The sequence below is a fragment of the Juglans regia genome, chromosome 3, assembly GCF_001411555.2.
Source record: "Juglans regia cultivar Chandler chromosome 3, Walnut 2.0, whole genome shotgun sequence".
Lineage (NCBI taxonomy): Eukaryota > Viridiplantae > Streptophyta > Magnoliopsida > Fagales > Juglandaceae > Juglans > Juglans regia.
Genome location: NC_049903.1, coordinates 23,212,864 through 23,232,721, shown reverse-complemented (window position 1 = coordinate 23,232,721; position 19,858 = coordinate 23,212,864). Strand labels below are relative to the sequence as shown.

Sequence of the window (19,858 nt, the reverse complement as noted above, 5' to 3'; positions counted from 1 at the left end):
ACTACTTGGGCAATGGTGGACTCAGATAGAGGAGATTAAAACAGACATAACCAGCTGATCTTGCTAGAACCAAATCTCATATTCTAGGTTGGGTGAGGTATTGGGAAGTTGAGCAGGAAGGGTTGGGCAGGAAGGGTTGGGCAAGACCCATCAACATACTTGAATAATCTTTGGCCTCAGAGGTAGGGGACAAGTTGGACTTTCCATAAGAGGTGATTTTCTGGAGTGAGTTTTATTAAAAGGATGTGGGAAAAGTTGGGGCAAGGGAAGGGAGGGAAGAGAGGAGGGAGAGAAGGAAGAAAGTGTGCCGGAAGAGTCAGACATATTGGACGATTAGTCCTTGGTATGCTCTAATACCATGCTAGGATAAAAGAATTTCTTGTATATTTCTCACTACTTTACAATGAGGCAGAACCTATGAATATATAATCGTACAAAAGTGCAGAAAACGAATATTCCTTGTAACAGAAAAACACAGCTAATAAAACAAAAGACATGCTGCTATAACAGATGATTTGTTGAGAGTATTCTAGAGGATGAATATCTTCTAAAAGATGCCGTTGAGCGCTGCTGCATGGCTTGAGCAGAATCTGTATTGAACAATGGTTGTACACCTTGTGCTGCATGGTTGCATGAGAGGTGTGAAATGCTTGAGCAGAGTATGTATTAGTCGATGGCTATGCATCATCATTTGCAAGGCTTGCATGTGCTGTGTGTAATGCTTGAACACTCTGGTTACGGGATGCTTGGGGAATAAAATGAGATGAGAAATCTGTTAATAGTAGTAAAATAGTTTGACTTATGATGTTTTATAGAATTTTGAAAAATGAGAGAAAGAATTGAATAAAAATATTATAAAGTTAAAATATTGTTAAAATATAATTTGTTAATATTATATTTGTTTTGAGATTTGAAAAAATTGAATTATTTTTTGTATTTTGTTTTAAAGTTTAGAAAAATTATAATGATTTGTTTGAAAAAGTATAATGATTAGTTTGAAAGTATTTGTACTTGAGTAATATTTGAAAATAAAATGACACGAGATGAGATGAAATGAAAAATATTACCAAACATCCCCAAGTGGTCACAAGTCTGCTTGTGGGTTTGCAGTCTTTGTGAGAGCTTGATTTCATCAAGTGCTATATAAGAAGCCGAGTACCGAACACTAGCAGTTGTTACAGTTGAACTGTATTGGCTCCGTATACACGTATGCAATTCAAGGACCTTGAAATTAAACTTCCACTTCATCCTATCGTTTGGTGCAACAACGTTAGTGCTCTCGGTTTAGCTTCCAACCTCGGGTTCCATACAAGTACCAGGCATGCTGAAGTTAATTACCATTTCATTAGGAAGACAGTGATAAATAAAGATACCACGCCTAAGTAGTAGGCATGCTGAAGTTGATTACCATTTCATTGGGAAACCCATCTGATCAAATTGCAGATGTTTTCTTTCAAGGTTTTTCTTCAACTCTGCAAGTTTCATGTTCAATCCATTCCCCTTTGCTTGATGGCTGTTAGCCGGATAATCTCCAAAGCATCTGGCAGCAAACAATGCCAGCTGTATTGACAACTTAAGCAGAGTTTAGATAACATTAGTTACTATTATCATGTATTTCAAATGTAATATATTAGTCTAAGACTCAAATTCTCTAATTTGATACTGAGGTAGACCTGATGTAAAGCGAACACTGTACTGTACATCTATAAATGCTTTATGAATAAAAACAAAAATGCATCTAGCCAAATTCCAAAACATTCCAAAGTCTTTCATTAAATAGGCTGCAGAACATAAAACTTCCAACTCTTATCTATCATTTACAATATTGACTCCTAGCAGAAAACGACATATATGCCTCCCTGTTGATTCGTAATTTTTTTCATATATATAATAAATCACCTATCTAAGAGTTCATTGCTCAAAACAGACTTAAAGTAAATGATGGTTTCATATCAAAGTAATTCTGCATTATTTATCCATTGCTACATTCTACCCAGAAGAAGAGTCCAGCAATATGCCAAGATCATCTGTCTTAACCAACAAATCAGAACTCAGAGCCTGTTTGGTGCTCTCTTGAAATGAATGAGAGCGATGAAGGGCTGTGCTGGGTTTGCTAGCAAGATCCTTATGCCTTTGGCATTGATTCCTTAATGTCAGCTTAATTGTTAATGTCCATATGAGAATCTTTGAAGCCTCAAGAGGATCATCAATTCTTAGGTCTTTGGAGCCAAGATACACGTCTCTGATCTCTCTTCACTCATAATCTTTACATCTCTGGAATGCTTGCCTAAAATTGTTGTCACTGCTAGGGTAGCAACTGATAGAGGGGCATGGGGATAGGCAAACACTAGATCCAGTCATTGACACGCTCCCTGCTCCGGCAGGCCAAACTGGTGTACAACCCCAATATGATGCCGGTAGAAACTGTAACGGAATGCTTGGAGGGTGAAAACCTGGAACTGCAAGCCTTGGTGTGGGGTAACACTGAACTGGATTTGGATCACCGCCATTTGGTATGGTGATGCACTCAGAAGCATGTTCTTCTGTTGCCACAGAGGCAGCATTATGCAAACCTGCAGTCCAAGGGAAACCCCATTGAGGAACAGGGTAACAATCCAAAGGATGCATTGTTACATGATCCCATGAACCAACTCTCTCCATTTGTACAATATTTTCACTTGATTGATTTCCCTGATTACTGCAAGCTGTCATGGACAATCTGCATGAAGGTCGCTCTTTATTTTCTCCAACATTTCCAGAACCCATCTCAACACATAGTTTCTGTTTTCTTAAGTGAGGAAAAGTCTTTATCGATTCAGAAAGAGGTGCTTCAGGACCAAATTTTAGAAATGTCCCATTTCCCATCTGATCCGGGGCTTCTGACCTCATCGTTGCTACTCCATTATAGGATACCATTACTTGACGGTGCTGAGAAGCTAAGTGCATGTTCTTTCGTCTCCCAGCACCCACTGGAACATTTCTCATTGTTCCACCAGCTGTCCAATATCTCTGGCAGTTCTTACAGAAATGCCTGGGTTGTTTGACGTTGTAGTTGTTGAAGTAGCAAAATTTTGTGTCAAAACTATTGCATCTTGGACATTGAAGTAGTTTGTCTGGCTTCTTAAAAACTTTATCTTCTTCTGCAGTATTAGACTCCACCTGCAGTTCCTTGGGCATATGATCTACTGGCGCCTCAACGGGTACAGGAGTATGGGGCTCTTCATTCTTATCACCCGAAGCAGATGGCTTCTGTGCCTTCCATAAGTTGTCTGCATAAGAGTTACGTACTTCTACTTTTGTTGTATCACAGCAAGATTCCTGCAAATCCAAAACACCCTTTGTTTAACAGAGGTAATCGTAGAGTGAAAGACTCGGAAAAATGAACAAACTAACTCCCAACCTTTTTTAATTACTTTTGGGAGTTTTGTTTACAAATCATGAGCACACAGTTAATTAATGAGAATAAAGACTACTTTTGATTTTTATCGGTAATAAGAATAAAGACAGCTAATTAAGAATAAGCCAATAGGCTTTATTAATTGCCCTAATTAAGTAATTGATTTCTTTTTTTTTCACAAATCCTTGACTTGTCATTTTTGATCTGTAGCTTGTAGACTCTCAGTCAACTATCATTCGTTTGTATCCTCCCCCATATAGCAATCATACCATCCATATTGTACTTGTATTTCTCTAGTACCTTACAGGGTCACATGTCCAAGAGTGACGACCCCTTCCCAATTTTATTAAAATCTCCCACTTCTGGCGGAGGAACACTGTGGGACACGTGGAATATATAAGACATCCCAAACAACAAGACAACTCCAACAAACAAGAAAAAACCTATGAATCACCTAAAACCAAAGAAGAAATAAAACCCAGCAAACCAAACTAACAACCCATCGAAAAGCTCCGTAGCAACACGAGCTCTCAACATCTAGACTTCCTTATTGACGGTAAACCCAGTGTATCCAATCTAAGAATACCCCTCAGCTCTCTTGGGAGACCACCACTTGGATAGAAGCTCTTAGTAAGCCCCTCTTCACCTTTCCGTGCTAGGTACTCAGCCGCTTGATTCCCTTCTCTGAATTGATGAATCACCTAATAGTGCAAGCCATCTAATTCCTGGATAAGATCATCCCAGTAATCCCAAAGATACCACAAACTACAATATCTCGTTTTCAACCAATCGACCACGATCTTAGAGTCACATTCCATTATAACGTGCGTACACAGGCCATAGATTTACACAATCTAACTCCTTGCGACAATGCTCGTAACTCAGCCTCATTGTTGGTTCCGAAACCATATGGTGCAGAGAAACCAGCCTTAATATCTCCCTTGTGATCCCGTAGCACTCCACCCCCACCACAGTTTCCTGGATTCCCACGACAACTAACGTCCACATTTAGTTTGCACCAACCACAAGGAGGTTTCAACCACACAACCGTCTGAATTTTCTACACTACACGAACATGAATCGGGATGTCCATTGCACTCAACATCTGGTAATCAACATGAGATATCTTTAAGTCAGTCAAGTCATTCACCAAAGTGCCTAGCCAAAACACCTATGGGATTTTCTTGGATGCCTTCCATCCGGGCTTTGCAACGCCTTCTCCATAAGCACCACCTAATTATAATGGGTAGAAGACCAATCAACACGCCCCGTTTGGTGCCTTTCTTTGCACAATTAAACCATACCTCCACTCGGTGCCACCAACTGTTAGCATGCATACAAGAGATTCCCAGCGCCAAGGAAGCAAGACGTCATACTTTCTCCGGAATCTGACCCGTCACCAGCACATGATCCATCGTTTCCTTCTTAGGTGAAGAACAACAGTCACATTTGGATGCCATTTCAATTCCACGGGCCTGCACCTTGTCATCAACTGAAAGGCATTTAAATCGAGCTCACCACATACAAATCGAGATCCTCTTCGGCAGAAGGTTGTTCCAGATCTAGTCCATCCATGCGAAATGGTCCCCTCTCACACGAATAAAATCCCATGCAGTTGTTGCTGTAGTGAACGTACCGTCTTGAGCAGGTTTCCACACCAGTACATCTTGCCCAGACCTACCAACAAAAACCGTTCTAATCACTGCCTATGTTAATTCCGCACCAACTAATTGTTCCAGCATCTCATAGTTCCAGCTATCTCCAACCCACACATCCTTGATTAACAGGGACAGCATCGGGACCCTATCTACCATGTGAGACAACGGTTCATTCGCAAACCATCGGTCAAACCAAAAGGAGGTCAAACCATTCTTTACTCTCATTTTAGATGTCGCACACACATCAGGTAGGACAGACATAATGGACTTCCAAAGTCTTGAGCTGTTCCTTTGCACCTCCAACAGAGACACATGTTGCCCTCTACCATAATTTGATAGCAGAAAGCAAGACCACAAAGACTCCGTTGACAGAAGACACCAAGCCATCTTCATATGCAGCGCTCGTTGAAGCTCCGAGAAATATCTCAAAACCCAAACCGCCCTCTTGGGTAGGCTTACTAATCCTAGACCAAGCACAACACTTAGCCTTAGCTTTTCCATTCTTCTCCCCCCAAAAGAGAGTAGAGAAAATGGAATTTATTTTTTTTACCACAATTTGCGGAACATCCAACACAGCCATAAGGTGAGGCGGCATACTAGTTAGGACATGTTGAAGCAAGATCAAGCGCCCCCCTTGTGACAACAACTTGGCTTTCCAACCCGTAACATTTGCCAGTATTTTTACTAGCAGCTGATTAAGGTGACAAGCTTTAAGGCAACCTTGCACCAACGGCACCCCCAGGTACGTCGTAGGAAATTTTCCTTCCGCAAAACCAGTTAAATGTATCAATCCTTGCCTCTGAGCAATACTAATAGTGGCCGAAGTAAAAATGGCAGATTTTTCTCTACTAATGCACTGCCCAGACCAACGTTCATAACAGGCCAACGTAGAGCCAAGTCGACGCAAAGATCGCTTCTCTCCATTAAGGAAAATCAGGATATCATTAGCATATAACAAATGTGAAACCATAGGGGGCCCCATAGGATGATAAAACTTGCCAATACGACCCTCCTCAAATTGTTTCCGCAAAAGCCTCAAAAGAATTTCCTGCATCAATATAAACAGATACGGCAATAAAGGATCCCCTTGCCGAAGGCCCCGAGAAGGTTGGAAAAAAACCCTTTATACGACTCATGCATCATCACTGAAAACCAAGGAGAAGTTACACACTCCTTTACCAGATTACATAATTGTCGACAAAAACCAAAGCCACTAAGAACTTTCAGCAAGAACTCCCAATGGACCTTATCATAAGCTTTCGTCATGTCAATTTTCACCATAACGTTCCCTCCTAAAATTTTTTTATTCATACCATGGACCATCTCTTGAGCGAGAGAAATATTCTAAAAAATACTACGGCCTGGGATGAAGGCCCCTTGTTCCGAAGAAATCAATCTCGGCAAAATAGCAGTCAAGCGGGACACTAAGATCTTCGAAAAAATCTTATACGTCACTGAACAAAGGCTAATAGGCCTATATTTATCAAAGCTTTTCGGATCAGGGACTTTAGGGATAAGCACAATGTATGAAGAACCATAAAACTTGGGAAGCGAAACACCAGAAAAAAAATCCCTAGCCACCTCCACCACATCCTCTTTCACAATATGCCAAAAAGAAATATAGAACGAGGATCCGAAACCATCAGGGCCCGGGCTGCTGTACTGCAGAATAGAGTACCTTATATTCCTCTTTCTCTAGTACCTTATATTGCTTATAACCCTTCTTGTAATGCACACAAACACATAACAAGTTAGTAAGAAAGAGGTAGTCCATTGGACTCTTTTAAGTTACAGCTGTAGACTTCTAGGCCTAACTTAATTCCTAGTCTTCTTTCCCTTCTTTGTTCTTCCTTTGAACATATTATAAATTTTATGGTATCAAACCATGCGAGCTATCTTGGTGAAGTTAATTGTTTGTCTATTCCAGTGTATCCTTGAAAGTTGAAACTTTTATCAATCCCTTGTTCATGCCCATTACAAAGACTCCTCTCTATTGTTTCATACTGCATAAATCCAAATTCAGAATCAGAACTTCAGACAAGTTTTTTCCCAAGCAACGAAACCAGAGAAACTCGTTCGCAAACTTTCTGCAAAATTCAAAAAAGTATGCAAGCTATCATTCCTCATTTTCTATCTGAGAGCTAAGGTTAGTGTTGTCAGATTCTGATGACAGGATTCATCTCCTGAGAACACACTATCTATTTTGGTACAAATAGTGAGGTTTTGTCCAAACAACTATTTGTCACTCTCTTCTTCATTCATACCTACTATTCAGTTTACTCTTCGGCTTCTTTATTTTGAGTTCTACTCCTTTGAGCTCTTGATATCTTGTGATTTACAGCGATGCCGACAAGTTTCAAGATAGGGTGTGTACTGGAATATTGGTTTGATATGTGCTTAATTATTGGTTTAAACATGTTTGTGGCTTCCTTTGGATTGATATTATTTTGTGTTTGTTCTGCTGTTTGGTTTCCTTGGTGTATACTGATGCTTTGTTCTACATTCGTTGATTATCCTGCAACTTGCATGGTGTCAAATGAAAATAATTATATAAACATTAATATATCGATTAAGCGCGGGTAGGAGGGTATATATGTGATACCCCATACTGAGTGATAAGGAGTAGGTAGTGTATGAGATCTCACATTGCTTGAAAAGGAGAAGTATTATTGCTCTTTATAATGGTTCCAATGGGGTTCCACTTGTATCATTGACTAATAGTATAGGCCCAAATGTGGCTTAGGCCTTTGTGGGTATTACAAATGGTACCAGAGTCAATCTCAACCTGAAATATGGGACTTGAACCTTGTCATTATGACAAACTGGCCTGACAAGAACGTCAGGAATATAACCTTTTTTACAAATAAAAATATATTTCTCCTTTTTTTATAACTAAAAATATATTTTTCTTTTCATTTATTTTATGTTAGCACATAACAAAATTTTATGAGATTTGAAAGAAAAAGAAATATTAGGTTTGTCTGTAGATATATAAACAAACTGAATTGTTCATGAATAACTCAAATCCATGCTAAATTAATTTCGCTTCATGAATGAATAGAACTTGAAAAAAAAACATAGGCTAGTTTATTTAAGCAATTAAACTCGTATAAGCTTGACCCTGTTTAAGCACATATAACTTCACTCCTATTAAGTTTTATAATATGATTGTGCGTTCGTGCACGTATACACAATCATGCGTGTGCTTGTGTATCTACATGTTAATATGTTAATGGAAATGGTAAAAGTTAGACACAAACTCGATATCAAGTTCTCTAAAATTATTGTAATGGTTAATATAATATAATTAATCAATTTCACAATAGTTGTCCAGTCATTCATCCTAATGTGACTTTTTTTAACATTTCGTAAATGATTTATTACGTAATGCTTAAAATGATCAAAGTTGAAAGAATGTGAAGCAAAAGTTAAAAATTAATATTTCATTTGCTAGGTATCAAAATTGAAATATACGGACCAATCTATCCAAAAGGCAAGCCAAAAGAACCATTTTAGGACTTAATCCTATCAACAATGCCATATTATATATATGTATATGATAGATATTGCTTATAACATATAAATATATAAGCATAAATACCAATACCTTATACATGCATAAGATTGTAGTGTGCAAGTATTAACAAACTAATTATATAGTTAATATGCCAACACTAATAATTTAATTAAATTGAATGCTAGATAATATATCGTAATATTTTTCAATGTGTATAAAAAAGTTTACTCCTTCAAAAATTGAAGGTTTGTCAGTTGATTAGAGTTTATGTCTATTTCCTAGATAATAAGGTTCATTCATTATAATTTTATAGTTTTATGAAAAACAAATTTTTATTTTTATTCGTAAATTCTGTATAATTTATTTTATATTTTGAATATTTAATATTATTTATTTTTAATTTTTTTAATTTTATTTTGGTTTTCTCAAAATGTATTTTCGCCTTTTTTATTTCTAAAGAATTGGATATTAAATGGCTCAACTTTTAGTCGAGTCACAAGCTATATTTCAGCTTGGTTCGAGTATAATCGAGTCAAACTCGAACAGTCACAACTCGTTTGAACTCGACTCGATTATAGCTTTATACTCTTATAGCAATATAAAGAGGAGCCACATGAAAATGCTTTTCTCTTTTTTTTTTTTCTTTTTTTTTTTTCACGAAAATGCTTTCATTTCAACAAATAAAATAACATCAGATAGCAGCAATAAGAAAAAAAAAAAAAAAAAGCAAAAATAAACACAAAAGCGAAAGAGATAGCACACCAAACAGGGGAAAACCCAGAAAATATGATTCATCAAGTACCATTAGATGAAACGGAAATAGCAAAATGGCAAATATCATTTCAAGAGAAAGAACGAAAGCAGAAAATAAAGAAAAGAACGTGTTACAACAACCAGTACCATGACATCCGGCCTGGCCGGAATCGAACATTGCGGCAAATGAATCTTTCTGCCAAAGAGCTTAATGCCAGGATCCTCAGTCGTCGCCTCAGAGGACATGGCTCCAGAACTAGTCATTTTTTGTGTTCTGAAACTTTCAAAAGATTTGTTGCCAGTTGCAAAGTGCAAAGAACTCTGAAGCCTTAACTCCCAACTCCAAAAACACATAAATACTGCATAAAAAGAGACCTTTTACCCTGCACCGCAAAAATCACTTTTCAGACTCTCTCTCTCTCTCTCTCTCTCTGCAAGACTCACAAAACCCTCTGGTCTCTAAAGAAAAAGTCCCACTAAAAAAGACAAACAGCGTGAAGCATCACCAAAGCAAGTACTTCTTTTCCAAACTCTTATCTTTTCTATCTATTTTTTGCTGCCTTTTTCTTTCGAGTCGGGCCCCTCATCGTGACCGTTAGTTGGTTTTGTAATTTTTTTTTTTAATTTTGTAATTTATATTTTTTTAATATATTTAAATAATTTTTAAAAATAAAAAAAATATACTAATATATTTAAAATTATTTTCTTAAGAACTAAATAAAAAAAAATTCCAAACAGTCAAGTATAACGATACAACTTAATAGTCAAAAGTAATTTTTTTCTTTTCTTTCACTCTTTAGATCTTTTTTAGTAGTATTTTTTTTTTTCCAAAGATTTTTGCTTGTGTATTAGAAATGCTTTCTTGCCAATTTTATTACCTATAAAAAAGCATAATAGGTTACGGGGAAGTGCCACGTGCCACGGAGTCGGATGACGTAAGAAGGACAAAAGTAAAAAGGTTGCGCCTGAGTGGGGCCTTCTACTCGGAAAAACTAAAAAGGATAAAGAAAAGAGGGATGCCGACTCCGGGTGGGGCCTGGGCTTGCTTTTCTCGCCGCCTTCAAACTTCAAAGTCCCTGCTACTTTGAAAAAAACAACCATCGGGAGCCGTGGCTTTCTAAAACTACCATTTCTTCTTTTTCCTTTTAGAATGAGAAAATCTATTTTACCTTTTCAAATGTACCACTCAAATATATTCTTTTGTAATTTTTTTATTGAATAATTAAAAAAATAATTTTAAATATATTAATATATTTTTATTTTTTTAAAAATATTTAAATATATTAAAAAAATATAAATAAAACAAATTACGAAAACAACTAGCAGTAAATCTGAACGATACTACTTAGGCCACATAGTAGCACCTTTCTTTTAGAATATATATTCTCAACCGGTTTGATATCCCACACCATATAAAAGTTTAATATGTGGTCAATCAGGTTTATTCATCTATTTTGAAGAAGCTTCTTACAAAATTTCATGTGAAATTATGTGCCATCGTGGAACCTTTTGTAACTGAGAATCGAATGCCTGTTCTTGGGAATTCTTACAATATAGTTACTTTATCTCGAATGAAGGTCAGGGTGGTAGGTTGTGGTTGTTTTGGCAAAATATGAATGAATTTGAGGTAATTTCTTGTACATCTCAAATGGTCTCTGGATGGTTGGTCTTGGCTGGTCATAAAATTGTGATTACCTTTGTTTATGCCAAATGCTCTTATGTTGAAAGAAGGGAATTATGGCACCAATTAGAAGGGACACAAGTGGTAGACATACCATGGATGGTGTTGGGTGATTTTAATGTGATACGCACGGATTCAGAAAGGATTGGTGGAGACCCAAGACTGCTTATTTCTATGTCAGAATTTAATGATTGTTTAGATCATTGTGGTTTAGTTGATTTATTAAATTCTGGTCAATGTATGTCATGGTGTAATGGCCATGAAGGGGTGTCTAGAAGCTGGGCGAAGCTGGATAGAGTGCTTATTAATGATAACTTCTTGCGACATTTTGCGTCGGCTCATTTTGAATATTTAATGCAGAAATCTTCTGACCATTGCCTGATGGTGGTCTATCCAGAAGTGCCTTTTTCATCTTATGGCCCTTCGCCATTTCGTTTTCTTAATATGCGGTGTTTGCACGAGTTTTTCTTGTCATGTGTTAAAGATGCATGGAATAAGCAAGACTCCACCTCGGGTCTTCTCTAACTTGCTATTAGACTTAAAAGAACCAAAGTGGCTCTACGTGCTTGGAATAAAAACGTTTTCGGAAGGGTGGAAGACAATTTAAGAGTTCTTTAGGAACGAATGGAATTTCTGGAAAATCAATTACAGGTAGGCTTCTCCGAGGAAGTTGAGACTGATTTCCTTGTTACTAAAATTGAACTCCAGCTGTGGGAAAAAAAGGGAAAATAATCGCTTGGGTCAGATTGCTAAAAAATGATGGATGACGGAGGGGGATCAAAATACGAGTTTCTTCCACTCGGTTATTAATCACAGGCGGAAAAAGGGGCAGATATCTCGGATGGTGCTTGCTAATGGAAGAGTATGTCCTCTCTGAACTCGGGTGTTGAGGAGTGTGTCCTCTATGATTTGATCCAGGGAATTATTAGTGAGGAAGAAAATGTAACTCTCTGCGCAGAGCCATCAGATGAAGAACTAAAACAAGTGGTTTTTTCAATTCCTAAGGAGAGTAGTCCGGGTCTGGATGGGTTTGGGTCTGAGTTCTACATGCCTTGCGGTTAAGTATGACGTTATTGAGGCAACTTGAGAATTTTTCAGGGGTGCACCCCTAACCAGGTTCTATTCTTCATCTTTCATTGTTTTAATCTCGAAAGTGCCTGATCCTTCAAGTTTTGATAAATTTAGACCGATTAGTTTATGTTCTGTGGCATATAAGTTTTTTTCTAAAATTATTGTTTCAAGGCTAACAGTGATTGTAGAGAAATTAATCTCTCATGAACAAGGGGCATTCATTCTTGGGCGATGTATTTTTGAAAATATCATGTTTGCACATGAAATGATGCATTCTTTACATAAGAAAAGTGTTGGTGGAAATGTTATGGTAAAACTTGACATGGCCAAGGCTTATGACAAGGTAAGCTGGGGTTTCCTTTTGAAAGTCTTTAGGGCCTTTGGTTTATCTAATAGTTTTTGTAGATTAATTCATAATTGTGTGGAGTCCCCGTGGTTTTCTGTTATGATGAATGAGACTTTCATTGGTTATTTTCAATCTACTCGGGGTTTGCATCAAGGGGACCCTCTTTCACCTTTGTTATTTATTATTATGGAGGAAGTACTGACGAGGTTACTTAGAACAAAATTTGAGTTGGGGCATATTGGAAGATTTCATCATTCGGTGGGTGCCCCATTGGTATCTCTTTTGCTCTATGTAGATGATACTCTTATTTTTGCAAATGGGGGCAAGAGATCTATGAAAAACCTTGTTCATACTCTTGAGACTTATGAGAAGTGGTTGGGTCAAATTATTAGCAAAGAAAAATCGGCTCTGTTTATGTCAAAGCATATTTTGTCAACCCGTTAAAGGGGTTTGTTGAGACTTCTAGGTTTTAAAGAAGGAAAATTTCCTGTTACATATTTGGGGGCACCTTTGGTATCAGGAAGATTGACGACTAGGATCGTGGAACCGTTTATTGAAAAAATAAGGAAGAAAATAGTAGGATAGAAAGGTAAGCTTCTTTCGCAAGGAGGAAGATTAATTTTACTGAGACATGTTTTATCAAGCAAACCAATTCACTTAATGTCTGTGATAAATATTCCCTTGGTGATCGTGTCTCTTATTAACACTTTTTTGTCTAATTTTCTATGAGGGGAGGCGAATGGTAAAACAAAGTTTCATTGGAAAGCTTGGGGGAAAATTTGTAAACCTATATCAGAAGGGGGAATGGCCTTGAGAGAGCTCAAAGATATACAAAAATCACTTCATATAAAATTTGCTTATTGGTTATTAACTGCTAATAATTTATGGACTGAGTTTTTTCGAGCAAAATACTTCAGAAAATACACATGTTTCGGCCTATGTTGAGAGGCCTATAGACTCTCGTTTTTGGAAGTCAGTTATGTTATGTCTTCCAGAAGTAATGGAGAATGTTAAGGTACTAGTGAGAGGTGGAAATGCTTCATTCTGGTTTGACAAATGGCTTGCTTCGGGCGCACTATCAGTAAGAATGGAGGCTGTGTTGAATTCAAATTTGTGTATTAAGGATTGTTGGCTTAATGGTTCATGGAACACTGATCAGTTAATGGAATTAGTTGGTGCCGAAATAATAGAGGAGATTTTAAATAATGTGGTGGCTAGTAAAAATGGAAGAGATATTTTCGTGTGGAAACCTAATACTGACGATAGTTTTACTACCGGATCGGCGTGGGAGGTGGTGAGAACCAAAGGTCCGAACGCTTTGTATTATGAATGGTTTTGGCATAGTGTGTTGCCGAAAAGAATCTCTATTTGTATGTGGAAAGTTTGGTATAATTGTTTAGCCGTGGATGACAGAGTGCAAAGTAAAGATATTTATCTGGCTTCATCATGTGATTGTTGCACAAGGAAAGCAACCGAAACAACGGATCATGTTTTATCTTCAGGAGATATGGCCTCGACTGTTTGGTCTCGGGCAAGTGCTGTGATGGGAATGCCATTTATGAAACATTGGCCTTGGAAGACTAGAGTTAGTATATGGTTTTATTATGGAAAAAAATCCTCCATCAAAGGTATGTTAGTTGGTTTAATCCCTTGTGTAATTACTTAGTGTTTATGGAGAAGGAGGTGTAAGGCTAGAATGGAAGGCGTGCAGGAAAATGCAGCAAAAGTTTGGGGAGATGTTTGGTATTGGGTAAAGTCATTGGCTGGTAATCTAAGCTCTATCCAGAAATTATCCACCTAGGACATTAAAATCCTAGAAGAATTTCAGGTTGAGCATCCAGGTAGTGGGGAGAAACCTATAAAAATTGTATCTTGGTCTAGACCCCCTGCAGATTGGGTAAAACTTAATTGTGATGGGAGCTTTTGTGAAAATCTGGGTAACTTGGGTGGTGGTGGAATTATCCGGGATAATAACAGCATGGTTAAAGTAGCGTTTTCAACTCACTTTGGAATTGGAACGAACAACGGGGCCAAACTAAAGGCTGTTTTGGAAGGCATTCGGCTTTGTAAACAATTTTATTTTTATAATGTTATTATTGAGAGTGATTCGAGTGTGGTGGTAGAATGGTTCCGGAAAGGAAGATGTTCCTTATGGTATCTTTGGGACTATTGGGATGATGTAAAGGTGGAGCTTGAGGGAGTGAATTATGTGGTGGTCCATCGATATAGGGAAGGTAACGGTGTGGCTGATTTTCTAGCTAGAGAATGAGAAATGGGAAAGAGTCATATTTATGAAGGGCATCTTGGTTTACCACGGTGTCTTAAAGGGATTGTACGTGTTGAGAGGATGGGTATTCCTTACCTTCGTAAATGAAGGTGTTTACACTGGTTTTTCTTGTTTTGGGTTTGTTGGTTTGTATTTCTCTGTTTTGATTTTGATGGTTTGCATTTGGGAGGATTTTTCTGGTCTTATTTTTTATCTCCCAGATGCCTGGCTTGTAACTACGATATTTCTCCGCCACAAGTGAAGGTTTATTAATTAACTTGGGACGGGATCACTAGTGTACATGTGGCTACCGGCTCTTAAATAAAAAATAAAAAAAAGCGGCTTAGTGTTTTTTCTTAGTTAAATGAAAGGCTTTAGGATCTTTGATTGAACAACTTGAGCCCAAGTAAGGATGAACCCTAGAATGCCTTGTATAAATTTCGGCCCTATGGAAAAACCCAAGCCCAATGGCCCTAAGCTCATGACCCAAACAAGTCACTAGTGTCATGTGTCATACATGTGTTGCACTATGACTCTAGTCATAATAATGGACCAAGGGGGAGAGAGAAGTGTAAGAAAGCCAAGAGATGTCTTGCACGCCTACCCTAGAAGAATTGCCACTTGTCAAATATAACACCCTGCTTAATTAACCATTAAACACTTTAGATTAGGATTTTAATTTTTGAGTTATTACTTACATTAAGGTTGATAGTGAGGTTAGCCTTAATTTTGGCACTAAGTACCATTAAACTAAAGATTAGAGAAGCAAACACATTAGTGATTTTGGTGAGACTTTTAGGACCTTAGAGAACTCATGGGCCAAGCCCAAGAAGCCTTGAACCAAGCCCATAGGGAATTCAAGACTTGGTAACTAGCCTTGACCCAAGCTTAAAGAAGGCATAAGGCCTTTGAGCCAAACTTGGTGTAGAATGGACCTATGGCTCAATTAGGTCAAGTCAAACCCTTTTAAGACCATTTTAGTAGATCTTGAGGTTTCTTTTCAACCCTAAACATCCGAAAATGAGGCCCTTCTCATTCATGCCCAAGAGCCCATTAGCTATGAACCCACACACTTGGCCTTTTTAAAGCCCACAAGGCCCAAAGCCATGTTTGGGTTTATTTCACCATTTAAGACCAAAAGCCCAATAAATCATATCATTGGTGTCCTAAAGCCTAAATCATATTCTAAGTACCCAAATTAAGTTTTGAATATTGACTAAGACCATTAATCATCATACAAATGTGCTTCCAAGCAACCCATTTCTTCTTATCTTTTCCATTTGACTCACCCCAAAAGAATGAGATCATTAGCTGATGGATCTTATGAATTACAGCTTAAGGGACCTGTAAAACAGCAAATATATGAAGGGCCATACTCGAAATAACATGACATAACAAAACCAGTTTCCCTCCAGAAGACAGAAGTCGCATTTTCTAGCCACTTGAGTTTATGCCTCACTTTATTCACCATGCCTTCAAGATGTACTTGCTTCAGACGACCAAGAATAATGGGCAATCCGAGATATTGGAATGGGAAGTGCCCCTCCACGAAGCCAATGCTACGAAAAATATGCCTTTTACGAGTAGTGGAGATTTTACTCGAGCAACACAAAGCAGATTTTTGTTTATTAATAGCTTGTCCCGACCATCTCTCATATTGGCCCAGAATACTTAGAAGCACCTGAACCGATCTCTGGCTCCCATTAAAGAAAATAACCACATCATTAGCATACATTAAATAAGAAATAATAGGTGTATCTTGGGCCTGATGGAAATGTCGAATCTATTCTCAGCCACACTCCTGTGAATCATCCAGGAAAGAATCTCCTGTTGGATAATAAATATGTAAGGGGATAAGGGATCACCTTGCCGAAGCCACAACCACCTGGGAAAAAATATTTGATTGTTCCATTCATCATAACCGAATACTAGGGCTAGACATGACCTTTATCAGAAAGTTCCAATCCACGTGGTCATATGCTGTAGCCATATCAACTTTTAGCATAATGTTGCCGCCATGATTCTTCTTATTAATAGAATGAACCATTTCCTACGTGAGGCTTATATTTTCAAAGATACTTCTACCTGGAATAAAGGCTCCTTGCTCCAACAAGACCAGTCGATACAAAAGGCTAGTTAATCGATTCACAATAATCTTGGAACAAAGTTCATAAAAAACTGAGCAAAGACTGATGGGACGAAACTTGTCAAAACCTGTTGGAAAGTCCACCTTTGGAATCAGCACTAAATAAGAAGCTGTAAAAAACTTGGGAAGAGACTTAGATGTGAAGAATTCCAACATTGCCTTCCACAAATCACTTTTAACCACCTCCTAGCAACTCTTATAAAAACCGGAGCCAAAGCCATCAGGGCCAAGAGCACTGTTAATCGGAATAGAGGACAAAACAACAAATACTTCCTCCAATGAGGGAGCACTAACAAGGAAGGCATTTTCCTCCACAGAAATAATTAGATCAATAAGACCATCAAAGTTAGGTTGCTCAACCGGAGGCTCACCTTGGAGAAAAGAAGAAAAATAATCAACTGCACCTTGTGAATGCTCTCTAGAGACTCAAACATCACATCATTTGAACACATATTTAGTACCTGCTTATGCTGTTTCATGGCTAGGCAGGCATGAAAAAAGTTGGAGTTCGAATCACCAGCCACTGCCCACTTTAGCTTTGCCATTTGATTTAGACGAATTTCTTCCTGACGCCGCCAAGTAGCCAAGTCCGCATTTGCCACCTGCAACTCTCTATCTAAATTGTCATCCAAGTTTGATTGAGATTGGAGTTCAAGCTCCTCAACTTGCTTTTCAAGATCAGAAATCCAACCCAAAGTATGACCGAAGACCCTTTTATTCCAATCCTGCAAGGCAACCTTAGTATGTTTTAACTTCATAACCAAATTTTGAATGGCTGAACCACCCTCTCTAGATGACCAAACTTGCCGAACACAATCCAAAAATTTATGGTGTTCACCCACATTTGATGGAAACGAAAAGGGGTTGGACCATAAGAGAAAGGATCCTGCTTGAACTCAATAAACATAGGTGCATGATCCGAAGTAGAACGTGGAAGATAAGAACAAATAGCATTAGGAAATACAGAAAGAAAATTGACATCCATCAGAACACAGTCCAACCATGCCCAAGAACGAGCAAGGCCATATATTCCCATTACACCAAGAAAAAACACTCCCCTTTGATGCCATTTTAAGCAAACCTCGCTATTGAATCCAGTTGTTAAAATCTTCCATAGCTGTAAGAGGTCCAACCTCTTTGTCTCTCTGAATCATTCCAGATAATATTAAAATCACCAGCAAAAATACACTGATCAGAGCCCATATTCAGTATACGAAGAGCATCCCACAAAATGCGCTGCTCAACCATGGTACATTTTGCGTAAATGACCACGAGCAAAAATTTATCAGCACCTTCGCCCACCTTGAGAGAGATATATTGTCTCCCCTCCACCCCCCCCATACGAACCAAACTCACCTCCAAGATACTATCTCAAAAAATCAAAATTTTACCCCCATCAACCACATTTGAAATAAACTTATCGAATTTCAAAACACGACCCAATCTCCTAGCAACATCAAGATTTTGAAAAGGTTCCAACAAAGCAACAATTTTCGGTCTCAACTTACGAATCAACTTTTTTAATCTATCTTTCGAGGTCCCAACTCCCCTAATATTCCATTCAAGAATGAGATCAATCATTGAAAGGGATTAGAGAAACAAGCAAGAACCCGATAAGAACTTCACAATTTAACAAAACTCTTTTTCTTATATTTTCTTTTACCTTCCTTGATCTCAGATTCTGTCAAGTAATCCTTATCTTGAGGGAAAACTTCTGGGTGTAAATCTAGTTCTGGTTCAAAAACAGTGTCGTCCACAAATGTTTGCTCCTCATCTGGTCCATCTTCTAGTGCCACGGTATCCACCTCAATCTCCTGGACTACAAGCGGGTCAACAGTCATATCCTCCCTCTCAACTGAAGCACAAACAACAGTATCCTAAAACATAGCAGTGTCAATATCTCGTGAGGCAACAACATATGCCCCACTAGGCCTCGAAGTCCTAGCAGTATCCAAAATCGTATCAGAAGTAGGAGCTATCAGAATAGCAGCTACCTGCACCATTGTGAAGATAGGCGCCATTTCTCCATATTTCTTTGAAGTATCCCCCTCTAGGTCAATAACAAAAACATCCCCAATTGGACTAGGGGCTACAGTATCACATGGAACCAAAGTTGTCGTTGGACACACAACTACACTCGTAACCACAGTATCACTCAAAACCACAATTGCACTCAGACTCGCAATTGCATTCGGTACCGGCTCAGGACTCACATTATTATCCCCCCTTCCCATCTGAATCTTTCTGCCCTTTCTTTCCTACCCGTGCCTTCCCCAACTTAGGATGATCAACTTGACAGGTCTGTAAGTTGTGTGGCCTTGCATTCAGCACTTACAGCAGTATGCAGGAAGTGTTTCAAAAAAATTTCTTGTTTCCTACTAGATGGCAGACCAGGAGCTCCAATCCAAAAATGAGATAGAGGTTCTTTGGCAGCATCAACCTCAACACACAGCCTCGCCCCATCCGTTCATGTGGCACAACGTGTCGGATTATCCCGACGGATGAAAGTGCCGATAGGAGCCATAAGGATACTCAAAAAAGCTTCAGTATAAAAGTTAGGAGGGAGTCCCGGAAGAGAGATCCATACTGGTACCCGAGAAGGTTCATCATCCTCTGTGAATTCTGGCGTCCATCTAAACGCCTGATAAAAAACACCATTGATCTCGCATACATCCCTTGACAATACCTTCATGGAATCTGCCTTGCTATTCATTCGTACAAAAACGTTCTTGGGCCGTCTCATTGAGGAAACAAGCGGAGTGGAAGAAAGTCCCCAACGATTATGTATAAACAATCGCATGGCATCTAGCGACGGACGCTGCTTCAGAAACTTCAAAATCACCGAGTAACGAAAGGGTTCCGCTGACTTGGTGATCTCCTCACGTGAAAACTGAAATTACACTTCACCGTCCAGCACCTTCGGTGGCTGCCATGCAGCCAGCCGTGGAGGCTCATGCAAGAGAAGCAAACGGCAACAACAACACTAATTCTTACTTAGAGAGAAAAAGGGCAGAACTGGAAAT

General features: G+C 38.5%; 1 long non-coding RNA gene and 1 pseudogene across 1 annotated transcript; both read right to left on the bottom strand.

Annotated features, from left to right (window-relative positions):
- Positions 1–376: 376 nt before the first annotated feature.
- LOC109000848 lies at positions 377–1,606 on the bottom strand. Its single transcript, XR_001997781.2, has 3 exons — positions 1,409–1,606; positions 1,068–1,324; positions 377–745 (listed from the first exon to the last, which is right to left on the bottom strand). It is a non-coding gene; the product is annotated as an uncharacterized LOC109000848 (long non-coding RNA).
- Positions 1,607–1,755: 149 nt separating this feature from the next.
- Positions 1,756–9,772, bottom strand: LOC109000832 (annotated as a pseudogene).
- Between the last annotated feature and the right edge of the window lie 10,086 nt (positions 9,773–19,858).